This window comes from Anabrus simplex, chromosome 1 (genome assembly GCF_040414725.1).
Source record: "Anabrus simplex isolate iqAnaSimp1 chromosome 1, ASM4041472v1, whole genome shotgun sequence".
Taxonomy (NCBI): domain Eukaryota; kingdom Metazoa; phylum Arthropoda; class Insecta; order Orthoptera; family Tettigoniidae; genus Anabrus; species Anabrus simplex.
This window is the reverse complement of record NC_090265.1, coordinates 238,195,611-238,209,692: the sequence shown is the minus strand read 5'-3', so window position 1 is coordinate 238,209,692 and position 14,082 is coordinate 238,195,611. Positions and strand designations below refer to the sequence as shown.

At 40.3% G+C, this 14,082-nt stretch overlaps 1 protein-coding gene across 1 annotated transcript in view; it reads left to right on the top strand.

Moving 5' to 3' along the window:
- LOC136886224 (uncharacterized) overlaps window positions 1-14,082 on the top strand; it is a 905,658-nt gene that overhangs the window by 183,204 nt on the left and 708,372 nt on the right. The window lies entirely within an intron of this gene.

Here is a 14,082-nt window from a genome sequence, read left to right as displayed (position 1 = left end):
TACGGGAAGCTGTGGAATTACGTAGAAATCCTAACAATTTCAACAGGGACACTGGCTATCAATTAAGTAATACCTGGTTGCCAGCCATTAAGGATTTACGTAGGTAGTTCCCTTCTAGTGTTGTGCAAAACACGCTCTATGCTCGGTTCATATTTGGCGAGTATGGCTATGACCGAGCCTCGCTTCTCACAGGCGAGGCGAGCTATGTTCGTTCGAAGTTGCCCCTTCGAACTCGCTCCTTCACGCGCTGTCTCAGGCACAGGTGGACGTGCTAGCTTCCCCTCGTTCTTGTTTAGCCGTACTCTGTTGTTTGTCTCGCGCACGTTTATCTATGTAAACGTTCGCTTTTGCCTCAGTGGTGGACTTATGACTGAGCATGTAACTGTCAATAATTAAACTCGTATTTTTACAATATACTGAACTCGGGCGGCCTCGTGTATATATATAGGTAAGCAATACTGGAAAATAATGTAGTAATTATCGCTCCTGTCGGAGAAATGGTTAATGAATTTCACGTGCTACCACGTGTATTCCTCCTGCTTAAGAACAGACTGTAACATCGTATAGAGACTATTCCACGTCGTCATTACTTCTTGCTGTACCGTTGTTTGAAGCTGGGCAGCAAGACCCCTTTTTTCAGGTACCTCACAACTGCCTTTGTGGCGTTTATTGTGTTTGCAGGTACTGGAGCATCTTCCATAAGAAATCTCGTTTCATCGAATACGTGCGCAAGTGCTGTATTTATGCAGTGAGCATCACAAGGCACACGTCTATGTTCTTCGAAAGCTGTCTTTATGTTTGAACCCTGATCTGTTACAAAAAACATATCTTATAATCACACTGAGGAATGTTTAACTCGGACATTATTTCGTGAACGTCCTCAATTATACTTGCACTTGTTTTCTTTGTACTTCGAAATTTTGTAGTAAAAAACACATTACTGATCAGCTTCCACTCTCTGTCTATATATTGCGTAGTCAGCGTCAGATAATGGGTTTGGTTGTATTGGTCAGTCCACATATCAACAGTAGCCGAGCAACATTTGTCGTGCATAGCAGAAATAATCAGCGGCATTATTTCGCTTCGTATTTCATCTGCCTTTGCTTGGACGTTTCTCCTGATGGTGGAAGGATGCGGTAACACATCAACAGTATCTACTTTCCCAAAATTAGCACCCATATGAATCAGTTTTTGCCTTAATTCTTTAATGCATTCTCCGGCAACAGTGTTAAACGGTCGGAAATCTTTGGCACACATGAAATCACACCCGCTAGTTATGGTTTGCTTTGTAATGCCGGGCAATACTTGGAGAGAAAAGCCAGCATTAAATTTGCAAACGTGTTTCTTTTTAAATGAGTTGTACCGGGTTTATATGTTAACAGTGCATTGCACATTTCACAGGAAACATACCATATCTGCTGACTATCTGCAGTGACTACAAGCAGGAACTTCTTCCAAACATTAGAACTGGGCCCATCTCTCTTGATTAGTTTATATTCACTGCTTTGAATTTTAGTCATAACGCAGTCCGTCGATTCACGTGCCATGGTGAGCTTCAGCTCAAAACAAAAGGGTAAGTCAACCATTCCTTCGCCCTTTTATAGCTCCGAATACCTGGGCTTTGCTGTAGGTAAAGAAGGGATTCCCTATATCTGGAGAAAACTACATTGCTTGCAACGTCAGTAAGGCAAGCAAGGCCATCGTCCCTAGTCAGCAAACTTCGCTCCGAACATGACCTGTCGAACGAATTGGAGCAAACTCGGGCATTTTAGCTTACACGCTCCACTCATACGTGATACTGGTTGCATATGCAGCTAGGCACATGATATTCTGTCTTGGTTACCGGTCTCAAGTTCGAACAATGCACGACACTATTCCCTTCCCTGTCCCTTCACTATTGTTATTTCGTTTCGGTGTTTCCCAAATTCGTACGTTCCTCGTCGCCAGATGTTTCATTCCAGACTTGTGTCAATGTCATACCCATTGAGCTATAGGTTATACTGGAATGCTGACTGTAGTGGTAGCTCTCGGAGAAAACTGCTTCCTGTTCCTTGGCTTGTCACGCCCCCTCGTGTATGGCAAAGTGGACAAGATACAGTGTGTGGAAGTTAGCTGATGTGTTGTGTTTGATGGACTCTTTTGGTAATATCTGACCGTACATCATTGTGATACAATCAAGATGCTTATTTCTTGTGTATCGTACGGTTATACTAACAGACAGCAGAAGGAAACAGATGTGAACTCACAAAAGCTTCGTTTCCACAGGTAAACAGTCTTAAGCACTATCTCACTGCAAAGCAATAAATATGGTATTTTAAAACGATAATTACTCATTTCTTCCGGTTTGGCTCTTGTCATTAAGTATTCTATGTTTATTGAGATATCTTACATGATATTTTGGCATATTCAAAGTCGTACGTTACGTTTTATAGGTTATAGTCAGAATGATATTGTTACCAGTATAGAATTTATAACTTCAATTGCAGATTTCCGTAGAAACGTCCGGAAATATTTTAAAAAGTGGGTTATAGTTGTGAGAAGGGTACACTGGACCCTAACAAAATGGGAGATGTTCGATACATTTTCAACTTCTTTGAAATAATTTCAGAAAAGATTAAAGAAACAACTGATAGGGAGCCCTAAATGCAGATCAATGGTGATTGATTATTTTGTAAAGTGTATATATTTTGTTTATTAAGTGTATATTCCGACGTGAAGTTGTGTATTGTGTATTAATACATGCACGCATACGTATGCTGCCTTTGTCCTGATAATAAATATGGTTCAAAAACTGATTTCAATGTCTTTTCAATTGATCGTCATTCGCAGATATTTCCCGTCTGAAATCACTACCGGTAGGCTATAATTTTGTATGCATATGTTTCGTTTGTATGGCGTCTTTCTAGTGTACGTATTGGTCTCGAAAGCCAAGAATAATGGCTGAGAGGATTCGTCGTGCTGACCCCACGACACCTAATCTGCAGGCCTTAGGACTGAGCAGTGGTCGCTTGGTACGCCCTGGCCCTTCGAGGCTGTTGTGCCAGGGGTTTGGTACTTTTTCTTTAGTGTAGATATACGCATTTACTGTCTTGTGATCTTAAAGAAAAAATGTTTGAGAATAATCGGGTCTAGAATATAGTTTCATTTTATCTAATATTCCTAGGCATTTTCAGTTTCAAATTGCTATTAATCCGCTGAAATATATATTTAATCGTAAATCAGGTGAAATTTGCAAGAGACATTCCGCCTAAATGTTTAAAATTCACTAAGATACCTGTGTACGTATACGTCAGTCACGACTCCATGTCGTACAGCTAGTCGCCCCGGAAGCCGCACTTCGCTCCCATACAGTCAGCGTTCCAGTGTTACCTACAGTTCAATGGTCATGCCTTCATATGTGCGTACTCCTGTTATGTTGTGTGACCCTCTCAGAATGATTCTGATGGTTCCGTCAGCCTCCGCTTCGAACGCTAGCGATGTACCGCGTCCGAGGAGCCATCTGGTGACGAAACGAATGAACGTACCATTTCCACTTCTATTGGGTAACGTCTAAATTCAAGGTCGTTCATTGGTTTACAAGCCTTTCTCGAGGACAGTCGAGATTTTCTTCTGATGACGCAGAGCATAGTTCTGCGAACCGTAAAGAATTTTACCTTATTTTCTTGATACGGCATAAGCCCGAAAGCCTATATCATGTCTATAAGTACGGGCCGTGAAAGTATCAATGGCAACTTTAAAGAAAAAGTTTGTTTAGTTTTTCAATAATTTTTATTCAAAAGCAAAAGGAATTCTTATGGCCTCAGTTACCTAATTGGAGCCCGTAGGGGGCCTGGCCTTTAGGCCTATATCAATTTCTGCGCTTCGATTCCGCTGACAGCGAAGCGGTAGTCTGCTGGCCGGAGCCGAACTTAGTGATACAGATGGTAGGGATTATAGTTTCAAGGGGAAGTATGACTGGGCAACCATCCCTTCTTAACACTAATGAAAGGAGAAATTGGAAGAGGTGAGTCTTTAGATCTAGAAAATCTAACCTCAGCGGGGTCGGAAGAGATAAAAAGTTGATCAAGGGAGGTCGGATAGGATGTTGAAACGAACAGCCTGTCACAAATAAGTGGAACCAATGCCAGAGTTAGGTAGGTGACCATTGGTCGCCGACCCACATTCCCAAGTTGAGAACCTGTGGAAATAATAGACTCAACTAGGGTCCCCCGTCGTTGCTCAGTCACTCTCTCTCGAATTGCGAGTTCCTGGGGGTCCGTCTGCAGAGGTACTATTGTTTAAATGGGATAACTCCACGCCTTTAGATTCCGGTACGGTAAGGAACTCCTGTTGAGCAAAATCTCTGGTATCTCTTTAAGAATCTGTAGCAGTTGAATAGACTTTACAAATAACATTGTTGGGCAGGTCCTAAAGTTGAGTTATGCTTATCTAGCGTACAGAGTGTGTTCCACCTGATGGTAACATGCCAATAATTGTGACATGGAATGCCAAAACGTATTTTCTTCTCCTTCGAAAATAGATTACCTCAGCCGGGATCGAAATCGGAAAATTAGGATCATGAGTCGAACCGCCTACATCTAATCCACCGAATCAGCATATAAGAACGGTAATCATTTGGAATGATTCACATAAAACTTATGTTTTTCTATGATATGTCGTTTGAACATCAGTGCATTGCTAGCTTTAATTTTTCTTTCAAATTGTGTAGGAAATCTTAGAGTTTCACCCATGTGTTGCAAGATGGCAGTTGCAATCGCATTTGCATCGCAATGTTTCGTTTTCCTTGGAAACTGAGCGAGAGGTTGGAGTTTCATGAATTTGAGGCGGAGGGAACTTTCAGCTCTGTAAAGGTAGACTGATCTCCCAGATACAGTATACTCTAAATTTAAGATGCAGCACATAGCTGACAGCATAATTCGTGTTACAATATACAGTACGCAGAATGAAACGCATGAGTTCTATGCGATTCGCTCTGTATTAAGCTTACAGAACATGCACCTCATTGAACCCGTTACTCGATCCAGCCAGTTTGTGCGTTTGATATCCATTTAACTGGTACGATAATTTGTTCAATGCAGTAATAACACAGAACACATACACAGTATGTACGTATGTACAGTGAGTCAAAGTGAAACTCATACATCACTGTAACGAGTATGTGTTTATGGATTGAAATGTGGACAATAATTTATGTTCGCATTTTATGTGTGGAAAAAGACATGTCCTGAATTATTAAGTCACCACAGGCTAGTTAGCGTATCCCTTAACTTAGCAAGATATAACAGGTTCTTTGTCTATATGTTGTTGGGGCACGTCAAAATGAAACTCATACAGTTCTATATGGGCAGATAAAAGGGCAGTATAACTGCTGTATGTTTGTGTTTCGACACCACATTCAGTTTGTTGTGGAATGTTGTGAAGTATGGACAATCTCCGGTGCTATCATTGAGCGTCAAAGAGGACAATCTTCGTAAGAAAGAGAAATGATGATTTTTCAATTTCGAGAAATTGGTAAACTTGTAATCAGGAGTCATGCAACTGTACAATGCCTTATAAATAAATATGAAAGTACACTCAGCATTGAAAATAAACACAAAGTGAGTGGGAGAAAAATGTTCTACCTCAGGGAGGATCGTTGGATAGTAAGACAAGTGAAGAAAATCCCGTGATTAGTGCTCCGAAACTGGCTGTGATAGCTGAGGTACATACCAGTAAAAGAGCATATTCGGAAACTGTTAGACTTATCGTAAGGAAAAGTAACAGGCATGGACGAATAGCTAGGAATAAAACATTTTTAGCAAGATTAATAGGAGGAAAACGTTGAGCTTCGTTAAGGAGTATGTGGAAAAAAGGTTTTGACTTCTGGAAGACCGTTATTTCTGCAAATGAAAGCAAATACAATCTCTTCGGATCAGATGGAAAGGGGAAATCAAACGAGGAGTTGAAACCTAGCAATCTACGCCCAACTATTAAACATGGTGGAAGTAGTGTAACTGTCTGGGGTGCATGTCAGCTAGTGGACGAGGATAATTAAATTTTAATGATGAGACCATGAATAAACATGTGTATCTAAATATACTGAAGGAAAATTTACGACCTAGTGCTCAAAATCTTGGAATACTTGATCGATTTAAGTATTACCAAGATAACGACCCGAAGCACAAAGCTCATATAGTACGGATGTGGCTGCTGCATAATTGCCCAAAAGTACTGGAGACATCTCCACAGTCACCAGACTTAAATGTCATAGAAAATTTATGGCGTTACTTGGAAGTAACGCTAAGGAAACACCAGACTTCGAACAAAGATGATGTCAAAATGGCTTCAATGTGAAGAATTAACGCAAATAGATCCATCTTATTGCGAAAAGTTGGTACAATCTATACCTAACAGTTTAAGAGCCATGAAAAGTACTAAAGGGTATCCTACAAAGTATTGCCTGTTAAACACATTGTGTTATTAGAGATCGTTCAGGAACAACTACTTGAAGGTGTATGAGTTTTACTTTGATCTGTTTCATGCATGTTTAAGAATAATGTATTAAAGCAGAACCAAGACTAAAATAAAATAACAGGTATTTTTTGTTGTTGAATCCAAATAAACAAGCTCTCCTCTAGTGTATGAGTTTCATTTTGACTCACTGAATGTATGTATAACATGGACGAGCTATTCTTCTCATATAAACAGTGTTGTTGTCTAACCATCTTTCTGACTTATTTCTTCGTGTTTCGTCTTCCTACTAGATCAGTCGTTATTTGTAAAGTTGCCCTTTTTTAAACTTATTTATCTGCTAATAGCTTGAGCATTTTGTTAGTACCTAGTTTTTTAGACACTCAACATCCAAACTCCCTCAGTGAATCAGTGGTAGTTTGTTGGCTTGGGTATACTAAGATCTCGGATTCAAATCCGACAAAGTCGGATTTTTTGAAGGGCAAGAAAGTCCGTTTGGCACTCCATGCCGTGCGATATCGACATGTAAACGATCTCTGGCGAATTTTTTGTGTTTACCCTACAAAACTAATTGAAAATAACTCAGCCATAGGTCGCCCAACAGACATCGGTTTCTCAGCCATCTAGTAGAGTAAAATGAAACGTCGAAATTGACACACAGGCAGCCTAAATGGCGTTAATCTGCGCAGGGTAGGTGATGCCATATTATTATTATTATTATTATTATTATTATTATTATTATTTGCTAGGGGCTTTACGTCGCATCGACACAGATAGGTCTTATGGCGACGATGGGATGGGATAGGCCTAGGAGTTGGAAGGAAGCGGCCGTGGCCTTAATTAAGGTACAGCCCCAGCATTTGCCTGGTGTGAAAATGGGAAACCACGGAAAACCATCTTCAGGGCTGCCGATAGTGGGATTCGAACCTACATCTCCCGGATGCAAGCTCACAGCCGCGCGCCTCTACGTGCACGGCCAACTTGCCCGCTGTTGTTATTATTATTATTATTATTATTATTATTATTATTATTATTCATTTTGGTCTACAATGGACCACGTGGTTCTTAACTCTGGTGAGCTTTTTTCTTCTTCTTAACCCAGTATTCCTTCATTCTAGCGCTATTGATGTCTTTTCTTTCTTGAGTTCATTTCATTCCTACTCCTGGAGCTGTTAGAGACTGGAAAGAGTCAGAATTCTTGATTAACTTTCCGAACTTATCTCGGTTGTATATGTCAATGTGATCAATGTTTATGTATTGTAGGTCCTTCGGAACTAAATTCGTCCACTTGGCATTTGTTGCTTTCCCTCTAGATACAGTGTTGAAGATCCTTGAAGTGAGTCTCTGGCTCTCCATCCTGACTATGTGACCATAGAACGTTAGTCTTCTCTTTCTCATAGCTGTTGTAATGCTCTCTGTTTTACTGTATAGTCCTTTGTTGTGCCTGATTCTGTACCCATCTCTTTCTTTAATGGGACCCATAATCCTTCTGAGGATCTTTCGTCTTTCATTTCCAGTTTTCTGAGTTGTCTTTTCCGGGTCATGTTTAGGCATTTTGAGGGGTACAGTACAGATGGTCTTACTGCGGTGTTGTGTCTAAGCTTAAGATTCATGGAGAGGGATTTAGTGTCTAAGATTCAAGGAGAGGGATTTAGACTTGTATATGTTCTTACAAAGATAAGCTCTTTCTAATTTACTGCATCTGCTCTTCATTGCAAGGTGCTCATTAATATTTCAGGTTATCCATTCTCCAAGATATTTGAATGAGTTGGCCTTTCGTATTTTTTTGTCCCCCAACGAAATGAAGTTGGGTGCTTCTCTGATGTTGGTCAGAAATTGTGTTTTGTTGATAGCTATCTTCAGCCTTATTATTATTATTATTATTATTATTATTATTATTATTATTATTATTATTATTATTATTATTATTATTATACTCTTTTCCACACTGGATTTCTTATTGAGCGAACGTGCCTCTATAATATTGTGGTTCATCTCATATGCCAACTTTGCGAAGCGGAATTAAAATGATTCAGTCTGTTCCCTCATGTTCTCGTTCGTTTTGCAGGTCTGTCACGCTAGGCACACTGGGGAGAAGCGTTTTACTTAACAAGACCGCGTATGCGTTTTATTTAGCCGTCATAAAACTGGTTGAACACGATCCTTTTGTCATTTTGTTAAACTCTTTAGGCTTGAGTAAAGCTATGCTATTTTATTATCATTGTGTAACTAAGCCCTATGGCTTACATGTCCACTCTGGAGTAATATTAATCAGTCCTAGTACCTTGTATAATGGTAGCAAAGTAAATGTGTTTCTATTAGATTGAACCATTGCATGAAAAATGAAATGGCGTATGGCTGTTAGTGCCGGGAGTGCCCGAGGACAAGTTCGGCTCGCCAGATGCAGGTCTTTTGATTTGACTCCCGTAGGTGACCTGCGCGTCGTGATGAGGATGACATGATGATGAAGACGACACATACACCCTGCTCCCGTGCAAGCGAAATTAACCAGTTATGGTTAAAATTTCCGACTCTGCCGGGAATCGAACCCGGGACCCCTGTGACCAAAGGTCAGCAAGCTAACCAACCATTGCATGTTGGAATTAGTGATGGGACATTCGATTCATTTTACTGAATTGATTCATTTGATTCCGTCCACGTTACTGAATCGATACAGTGATCCGATTCACGGCACATTAGTTACCGCTCCTACTGCATCTGCGTAGTATGTGCTGGTAAGACAGCAGCAACAGCATTCGGTGCTCGCAGCTGCCATCTGGTCTTCATACTATGCACTCCTTTCTTAGAAAAAAAAAAATGCTACTCGCTCTAATACATCGAAGGTTTCCGGTGACGCAAGGTAGGAAAGGTTAGGATTAGGAAGGTAGCAGCCATGGCCTGAATTAAGGTACAGTCCGAGCATTTCCTGGTGTGAAAATGGGGAAACTACGGAAAACCATCTTAACGGCTGCCGACGGTGGGATTCGAACCCACCATCCCCCGAATACAAACGCATAGCTACGCGATACTAAGGGCACGACAACTCGCTCAGTCATTTTTGAAAATATGTATTTTTTAACAGCTGAGGATTTTTTAAAATCGTCATATTTCGTATAGGCTACCCGAGATGTACAGTAGCCCGCTGGTTTTCTGATTCAGCATACTGTTGGTGAAGTTATTGCGTCTGTCCGCATATGATTGAAGTCTTGTGCAACGATGTGACATATGAACCGAGGGAATACTGAGCCGTTCTTCCCAATATAAAACAGGTACTTTTGAATGGTCATGAGCATGACTCATAGTCATAGGACAGGCTAGAGTAGAGTTTAATTGTCAAATGTCAACTAAGTTATAATACTAAGATACATTAAACTAATAAATAGTACAACCTAATAGCCTGCCTACTTACTAGCTACTTCAGAATTATGTTTTGACTACCTTTTTAACACTGCAAATAAATCCATCTATTATTTAAACCGCCCTATGAGAAGAGGACAGTGAATGCAAATGGGTATTATTTTCAAATGAGCTGAGCTCGAGAGTCTATTATAACATACGATTTTTTCAGTGTACTATGGCTCAGTGTATGTCTCGCTGCAGCGGAAGCTCGGCTCTCCGCTAGTGTCCAGTGAGCCGATAAGTATAGTCCTGACGCTCAACGCATACCCAAGCGGTATCTTGGGATCTCAAAACTTGGCCCGCCCTAGTGATAATGAGGGTTGATAGTCGGCTCCTTTCCTCTGGACAGAAGAGGCGCGTGTCGTTTAAAAGGCAAGTGAGCTCTGTCAAAAGCAAGGTTGTCATATTTTGCGTCGATTATTTAAACATGTTAACATTTAATTTATTCTAAAGCCAAAATATAAATATAAAAACTTGATAATGAACCACAGCACAAACCAATATCGCGGTAATAATTTGTTTCGTGCTTAATCCGTGCGGTGGTCGCAGATGTTGAAAGAAAGAAAGAAAGAAAGAAAGAAAGAAAGAAAGAAAGAAAGAAAGAAAAACAGGAAGAAGGCATTGGCAAATAAACTCGACAAAGACTAAACTTAAATTGATACCAAAGTAGGCCCATTAAAATATTAATTTTAAGCTGCTAGTATCAGTGTCTCGCTTTCAGTAAAGAAGTGAAAAGTGCAACAATTTTTTACAATTTGTTTTATGTCGCACCGACGGAAATAGGTGTTATGGCGACTATGGGCTAGGAAAGGTCTAGGAATGGGAAGGAAGTGTCCGTGGCTTTAAATAAGGTACTTCCCCAGCATTTGCCTGGTGTGAAAATGGGAAACCACGGTGAACCATCTTCAGAGCTGCCGACAGTGGAGCTTGAACCCATTATCTCCCCGATGCAAGCTCACAGCTACGCGCCCCTAACCGCACGGCCAACTCGCCTGGCAAAGGAAAAGTAAAATCACGAACTAGGGACTGGGATAATAACAATAATAATACCGCCACTGTAGTGTAGTGGTTAGTATGATTAGCTGCTACCCCCGGAGGCCCGGGTTCGATTCGCGGCTCTGCCACGAAATTTGGAAAGTGATACGAGGGCTGAAACGGGGTCCACTCAGCCTCGGGAGGTCAAATGAGTAGAGGTGGGTTCGATTCCCACTTCAGCCATCCTGGAAGTGCTTTTCCGTGTTTTCCCTCTTCTCCTCCAGGCAAATGCCGGGATGGTACCTAGCTTAAGGCCACGGCCACTTCCTTCCCTCTTCCTTGCCTATCCTTTCCAATCTTCCCATCCCCCACCAAGGCCCCTGTTCAGCATAGCAGGTGAGACCGCCTGGTCGAGGTACTGGTCATTCTCCCCGGTAGTATCCCCCGACCAAATGTCTCACGCTCCAGGACACTATCAAGAAGTGAAGATTTAATCGTTGAAGCAGTTATCTTCGTTTTTCTTACTTCCGAGTACAGAGGTTGGTCGAGAATTTGACCGATTTCATTCACGATAAAGTTCTATACCAGGGTATTCGCTCTCCATTTTCCCGAAGATCAAATTGTGCAAACCATTGCCGAAGGAATTTCTCCATCTTATAGGTCGTACTTATGTTTTGCCTCTCGACCTCAGTCCTTCTCTGAACTTGAGACAATGGCAGTGTCAGCACAGGGAGTGAGGTACGCTGACACCTTACGAGTCGCCAGGGAGCCTCCTCCGTCATCTATTAGTTAAATATGCACCAATAACGTCTTGTGCCGTAGAAATGGTCTTCTCTTCTTACAAGAATGTGTTAATTGATAATCGGAGGTCTTTTGCGCCTGATGCTTTGAAGATGAAACTTGTCATACACTTAAATACCACCTGCGGAGAGGAATAAAAACGTGCGAGTTTGCACTATATGCTGAGCCGCCCTACCATAATGTATCGAAAGACATCTACTTAATTCGTTTCGTGGTGCTCAATTTAAACTTTAACACGTTTGAGAAATATTAATGTAATCTGGGCTTCACGTTCCAAAATATTTTTTTTAATTGGTAGATTTCTAGTTTTCTTCATATTTCAAACCACCAATGAAGGGTACAAACATGTTTTGACTTTTAAAATGTTGTGTGATCTGATAATCTTAGCGAACTTAGTACTTGATAGGTATGTATTCACAAATGTTTGATAAGTGAATCGAGGACAATATAAATCTTCATTTCTTAATATTTTTAAACTCCATTTAAATTGAAACTGTATTTCGGATCCAAATGGTCACCCTCATTGGAGGACGGACGATTTATTTCTTTAATAAATCTCTCTCTCTCTCTCTCTCTCTCTCTAGGAATATGGACAATAATTTATGTTCGCATTTTATGTGTGGAGCAATATAGATGTCTTGAATTATTAAGCCACCACAGGCTACTTAGCGTATCTCTTAACTTAGCAAGATATAACAGATTCTTTGTCTATATGTTGCTGAAGCACGTCAAAATGAAACTCATACACTCCTACATGGGCAGATAAGAGGGCAGTACAAATGCCGTATGTTTGTGTTTCGACACGACATTGTTTGCTGTGGAGAGTTGTGAATTACAGACAAGTTCCGGTGCTATCATAGAGCGTCAAATACGACAATCTTCGAAAGAAGAGAACTGATGATTTTTCACCATAAGAGAGGAAAATCACTCCGAGAAATTTGTAAACTTGTAAACAGGAGTCATGCAACTGTACAGTGCGTTATAAATAGATATAAAAGTACACGCAGCATTGAAAATAAAGACAAAGTGAGTAGGAGCAAAATTTTCAACCTCAGGGAGGAACGTTGGATAGTAAGACAAGTGAAGAAAAATCCAGCGATTAGTGCTCCGAAACTGGCTGTGATGGTTGAGGAACATACGATTAAGAGAGTACATCCAGAAACTATTCGATTTATCTTAAGGAAAAGTAACATACATGGACGAACAGCTAGGAAAGAAACCATGTGTCAGCAAAATTAATGGAAGAAAAGGTTGAGCTTCGTTAAGGAGTATAAAGAAAAAGATTTTGACTTTTGGAAGAACGTTATTTTTGCAGACGGAAGCAAATACAATCTCTTGGATCAGATGGAAAGGTTAATGTCTGGAGGAAACCAAATGAGGAGATGAAATCTAGCAATCTGCGTCCAGGTGTCAAAAAATGTGGAGGTAGCATAATTGTCTGGGGGTGTTTGTCAGGTAGTGGACCAGGAGAGTTGACTTTTATTGATGGGACCATGGATCAACATGTGTATCTAAATACAGTGAAAGAACATTTACGACCTAGTGCTCAAAAGCTTGACATACTTGATCGATTTAAGTATTACCAAGATAACGACCCGAAGCACAAAGCTCATTAAGTACGGATGTGGCTACATTATAACTACCCAAAAGTTCTCGAGACACCTCCGCAGTCACCAGACTTAAATGTGATAGAAAATTAATGGCATTACGTGGAAATAGCGATAAGAAAACACCAGATTTTGAACAAAGATGATCTGAAAATTGCTTTAAGTGAAGAATGGAAGAAAATAGATTCATCTTATTGTAAAAAGTTGGTAAAATCTATGCCTAACCTTTTAAGAGCTGTGAAATTTGTTAAAGAGTATCTTATAAAGTATTGACTGTTAAAAACATTGTGTTATTATAGGTCGCTCAGGAACTAATTGAAGGTGTATGAGTTTTACTTTGACCTGTTTCATGCATGTTTAAGAACAATGTATCAATTTTCTTTGTAAGTATAAGAAATAAGAAATATTCTCGCCACAAGATGGGGGCTTCATTCTTTCCATCCCAACCCGGTCAATGACTGGAAAATCAGGTTGTACGTTTTCATTTTCACTGTCTTATACGCTCAACAGTCTGATATCTTTAACATGAAATGAATGAAATAGATTTTAACAGGAGTAACAAGTACCCATTCTACGTGGCCTTCGATAAAAATAAAAGGTTAAAGTTACTTGCCAAAAACCAAAATGGTAAGGAGGCGAACTCTTGCACTCCTAGAAATTTAGAGAACTGTTTAAAACTCTATTTGGGCTTATGACCATACGTCACAGAGGCTACGCCTATACTACGGAGGTGACTAGATGGCGAAAAATATATTTAAGTTGCAGAAATTACAAGATAGATTTTAAAGATTACGAAATCCTAGTCACCTCAAGATCAGGTTGAGAGGAAATACAAGCGGGTACCTTACTC